The 5,847-nt window shown below is 38.5% G+C and overlaps 1 pseudogene; it reads right to left on the bottom strand.

The window, feature by feature from the left end:
• Positions 1–513: 513 nt before the first annotated feature.
• On the bottom strand, positions 514–1,213 carry LOC101318127 (alpha/beta hydrolase domain-containing protein 17A pseudogene; annotated as a pseudogene).
• Positions 1,214–5,847: the final 4,634 nt, after the last annotated feature.

Below are 5,847 nucleotides of genomic sequence, written 5' to 3'. Positions count from 1 at the left end.
ATAAATGCTGGAGAGGGTGTGGAGGAAATGAAACCCTCTTACACTGTTGGTGGGAATGTAAATTAATACAGCCACTATGGAGAACAGTATGGAGGTTCCTTAAAAAACTAAAAATAGAACTATCCTATGACCCAGCAATCCCACTACTGGGCATATACCCTGAGAACACCAGAATTCAAGAAGAGTCATGTACCACAGTGTTCATTGTAGCTCTATTTACAGTAGCCAGGACATGGAGCCAACTCAAGTGTCCATCGAGAGATGAATGGATAAAGAAGATGTGGCACATGTATACAATGTAATATTACTCAGCCATGAAAAGAAACGAAATTGAGTTATTTGTAGTGAGGTGGATGGACCTAGAGCCTGTCATACAGAGTGAAGTAAGTCAGAAAGAGAAAAACAAATACCTTATGCTAACATATATATGGAATCTAAAAACAAAAACAAAAAGGTTGTGAAGAACCTAGGGGCAGGACAGGAATAAAGACACAGAGCGTCTTGGGACACCTTCTAGGTGCTGGGGAACGCATCACAGCAGTAGGTCTTCTTGGTGTTGTGGAAGGCGATGCACATGCCCGAGGTAAGCGGGAAGTGAAGCACCACCATGGCGCAGTGGTAGCGCAAGGCCAGGTCCACGGTGGCCACCATGCTGATGATGTTGTGCCTGTAGAGGACGGCACTGTCTGGGCTGATGCCGTACCTGATGTGCAGGGCCTGCCAGGCCGCTGTCGGCGTAGAGGTTCTTCTCCAAGGGTTTGCCCAAGCTCACCCTTTAGCCGAAGTAGTTGGAGGAGATGTTGCAGTTGATGCACGTGCCCAGGCCGATGCAGAAACTGCTCATCTGGCCCAGGTCTACCGCGTTGCCCTGCGAGAAGAGAGCCGTATACCTGGCTCTGGGCATGCAGCACATGTACATGCAGGAGACGTGGTTGCCCCAGCTGCTCTTGGTGGCCAAGACCTCGATGGTGTCCAGCTTGTGCTGGCTGTACAGAAGTTGGCGTGCTCCAGCAGGTGGAGCTTCCAGTGCCCCGGGGGCTGCCGGCCAACGTTCCCGTAGGGGCGGCCCTGGCCCACCGAGCCTGGGCTCAGGCTCCGGCACCAGCAAGTAGGTGGGCCCTGGAGGCAGGAAGGCGAGCTTGGCGGTGATGAGGCCAGGGCAGGGCGGGCAACAGAAGAGGCAGCAGAGCTCGTTCACCAACAGGCCGTTCATGTCATGCACCAACCTCCTGAGACCGGTACACAGCTTGTTCCTGGAGCTATTCTCTGAGCACAGGGCATTGATTCCTTCTCTTCTTAGGCAGACGGCTGCACAACTCATAATGCTCTACTAGACTGAATTCCCTTCATTCTCCTCTTCCTCCCATGACCTAGTTCTCTGACAATCAGAAGAGCCGGCAATGATGAAAAAGTCTAAATTCCACCAGGCACTGATGCTACGGCTATTCCTTTCTCCGGCTCACCTCCTGTTATTTGTGGTGACTATGTTTTCCAAAATTCAAAGTAGCTTTATCACTCTTCACCTATTGCCTGTCCACTCACTTGAGCTGTGTATCACTTCTGCTTCATCAATGCACTTTTTTACTTTTACAGGATTTATTGTTATGGGGAATTCCCTCTGAAATTGTAAGATACCAACTATTGCACTTAGTTTTCAGGTGGTTAGCTTTTGTTATATGTTTATGCACACCCTCCTTGGTATTTCACTTGTAGCCAGGAAAGACTGACAAGTACCACTCATCAAATGTCATCTGAAACTAAATTTTGAAAACCATGTAGTATAGCATTGTTTGAAATTTATGTGGGAAATTTAATCATTATCTAACTCTTTTAAGTGCCAAGAGGAGTGTGTTGAAGCATGGTTTTCATGAGCCACAGGCGTTTTATTCAAATATCCATTTCAGTCAAACCTGTTTATACTACCTATGTGCACACTTTTCATTTGTTATCAACACATAGACACAGTAATTGAGTATATCATGTAAATATAAACTATACATCATATATGTGAATATATAAGAACAATTTTCATTTAAAATGTACCCTCTCAATCCTCTAATAATTAACTTTCACACACTCTCTTGAGGGCAGGGACATTTTTAATTACTTCAAGTAATACACTGAATAATTTGCATATATGTATAAGTATAGTTTAATTCTTTTACATTTATAAGAAACAGAAAAAGTACTTTTGTGTAGTCTAAATATTACTTGCATTTCCAAAAGAGTAATTAATTTCATTACGTACCCTAGAAAAAAAAGACATACTAACACAGGATTTTACACATCTCTTTAAGCATGAAACTAATTCAAATTAATAGAGGAATAATTGCCCCTCTCTCTTGCTACAGGTATTCCTTAAAGAATGAACACAATGTCACAGCAAGGAGAGTGACATTTGTTTAACAAAAAATCATTAACATGTCTGTTCCTATTGAACTCTGTACTCTATACTCTATTGAAAAGCTATACAGTTGACTATGCCTGATAATCTAGCTTTGTCAGTTCACTTCAAGCCAAATAAAATGTGAAAAAAGCCACAAGTCCTTTTATACTTATTCTTTGGAAATAAAACTATTTATTTGTCCTGAAGAATAAACAACTACCAAAAACAAGAATTAAAACAAAATTTCATAAAATAATTATATTTTATTCATGTCTTACTTCTGTTGAGATTGTTAGCCAAGATTATAAAATGAGGTTTTGCTTATTGATCTTAATATTAAAAATTTGAGTGTATTGTATCATTCATTTATGCTCTGGATTAATTATTATATATTAAAATTCTCAACCATTTTCTTTTATTAAAAACAATGAGGGGACTTCCCTGGTGGCACAGTGGTTAAGAATCTGCCTGCCAATGCAGGGGACACGGGTTTGAGCCCTCGTCCGGGAAGATCCCACATGCCACGGAACAACTAAGCCCATGTGCCACAACTACTGAGCCTGCGCTCTAGAGCCCAGGAGCCACAACTACTGAGCCCATGAGCCACAACTACTGAAGCCTGTGTGCCTAGAGTGCATGCTCCGCAACAAGAGAAGCCACCACAATGAGAAGCCTGTGCACCACAACGAAGAGTAGCCACTGCTCGCCGCAACTAGAGAAAGCCCGTGTGCAGCAATGAAGACCCAAAGCAGCCAAAAATAAATAATTAATTTCAGAAACACTGCTTACTTATCAAATTATCATTTGTAGAATAAGGAATTGCTTGTTTTCTCTACAGAACTTTAAAATGCTTTATTTTTAAGATCATAGTGAATTTAAATGTCATGATTTTATTTCTTCACCCAACATTTACTTCATTATTCACCTAAGATCAAAAGATCAGACAAATCTTATGTAGAGTTGTAAACTGATAAATTATTTCTTAGAGACCCTACAATTTTCTTCCCATCCTTAATAAAAGGATCACCTTACCTTGCTTCTCCCTTTATCTTAGAAACATAGAATTATGCATCTACTTCTATTTCCACAAGGCTCCTCCTCTTTATGTTTCCCACATTATATCCTTTCAAGTAGATTTTTGTATTCATCATATTTCATGATTACTGCCACTAGCCAACAAATATATTCTCTTTTTCTCTTTATTTTATTTTTATTTTGCATTTTCTCAGAATTCTCCATTTCCTAAAGTTAATTACCACTGGCAACAATAAATGCTTTCTGTGTTAACCTAAGTTTAGTTCCTATTTTTAAAAAATATTTTCATACATCTTCTAAATTTGAACCTGAGCCTGATGAACACAATAGTTTGGAAATTCAGATACTACAACAAAAAAGTATACACACACACACACACACACACACACACACACACACACACACACACACATATTAGCACCAGAAATAGTCAATGGAATTGAAAATATCAGTGAGAATATCTGATCCTGCTCCACATTTGCAAACATTGGGATAGATGAGTAGTTTCTGAATGGAATAAGGAGTGTGGTCATAGCCTCTACTGTTAGTTCAAAACTTTACATTTTTTCAAAGCTTTTCCATATGTATTTTGTGGTTACTTCCTCACAATTGTCCTATACAAGTATTATTATTGAAACTTAATGATGATTTCAGTGTTTTATCTGATAGTATGCTGACTCAGAAGCCATCTTTTTCATCTAAGTCCTTGTGGTAAATTTCCTGTTTTCACATAAGTTGATTCTTTTTATATATTGTTGGATTCTGTTTGCAAATATTTTGTTGATGATTTTGCATCTATATTCATCAAAACATTGTCTTTTAATTTTCTTTTTCTTAGTGTTTTTTTTTTTTTTTCTGCTTTTGATATCAAGGTTATGGCCTCAGAATGAATTTGGGAGTGCTTCATGCTCTTCAACTTTTTGGAATAATTTGAAAAGAACAGGTGTAATTTTTTTTTGTATGTTTGGTAGAATTCTCCTCTGAAGTCATCGAGTCCTGGACTTTTGTTTGCTGGGAGTTTTTTTTTTTTATTATTACAAATTCAATTTTACTACTAGTGATTGGTCTGTTCAAATTGCCTATTTTTTCTTGATTTAGTCTTGGCAGGTTGTATGTTTCTAGAAATTTGTCCATTTCTTTTAGGTTGGCATAGAAGTTTTCATAGTATTCTCTTATGATTTGTTGTACCTCTTATCTTATTAATTTTATCTACATCCGTTCCTTGGTAATGGGGTGATTGGTTCCAGAAGCCCATTCAGATACCAAAATCCTCAGATGCTCAAGTCCCTTATGTAAAATGGCCTATTGTAGTTGGTCCTTGTATCCTGCAGTTGATTGAATCCATGGATGAGAAACTCAATAATAAGGAGGGCTGGCTGCATTTCTAATGTTCCAGAAATTTAGTTAGGTTCACTTAAGAGTTAAGGTAAGACACAACGACCCAAAACCTGTGGGATGCAGCAAAAGCAGTTCTAAGGGGGAAGTTTATAGCAATACAAGCCCACCTTAAGAAGCAGGAAACATCCAGAATAAACAACCTAACCTTGCACCTCAAGCAATTAGAGAAAGAAGAACAAAAAAACCCCAAAGCTAGCAGAAGGAAAGAAATCATAAAAATCAGATCAGAAATAAATGAAAAAGAAATGAAGGAAACAATAGCAAAGATCAATGAAACTAAAAGCTGGTTCTTTGAGAAGATAAACAAAATAGATAAACCACTAGCCAGACTTATCAAGAAAAAAAGGGAGAAGACTCAAATCAATAGAATTAGAAATGAAAAAGGAGAGGTAACAACTGACACTGCAGAAATAAAAGAGATCATGAGAGATTACTACAAGCAACTCTATGCCAATAAAATGGACAATCTGGAAGAAATGGACAAATTCTTAGAAATGCACAACCTGCCAAGACTGAATCAGGAAGAAATAGAAAATATGAACAGACCAATCACAAGCACTGAAATTGAAACTGTGATTAAAAATCTTCCAACAAAGAAAAGCCCAGGACCAGATGGCTTCACAGGCGAATTCTATCAAACATTTAGAGAAGAGCTAACACCTATCCTTCTCAAACTCTTCCAAAATATAGCAGAGGGAGGAACACTCCCAAACTCATTCTACGAGGCCACCATCACCTTGATACCAAAACCAGGCAAGGATGTCACAAAGAAAGAAAACTACAGACCAATATCACTGATGAACATAGATGCAAAAATCCTCAACAAAATACTAGCAAACAGAATCCAACAGCACATTAAAAGGATCATACACCATGATCAGGTGGGGTTTGTTCCAGGAATGCAAGGATTCTTCAATATACGCAAAACTATCAATGTGATAAACCATATTAACAAACTGAAGGAGAAAAACCATATGATCATCTCAATAGATGCAGAGAAAGCTTTTGACAAAATTCAACACCCATTT

This window comes from Tursiops truncatus, chromosome 3 (genome assembly GCF_011762595.2).
Source record: "Tursiops truncatus isolate mTurTru1 chromosome 3, mTurTru1.mat.Y, whole genome shotgun sequence".
NCBI lineage: Eukaryota > Metazoa > Chordata > Mammalia > Artiodactyla > Delphinidae > Tursiops > Tursiops truncatus.
The sequence above is the reverse complement of the archived record's forward strand: the minus strand, read 5'-3'. Positions and strand labels throughout refer to the sequence as shown.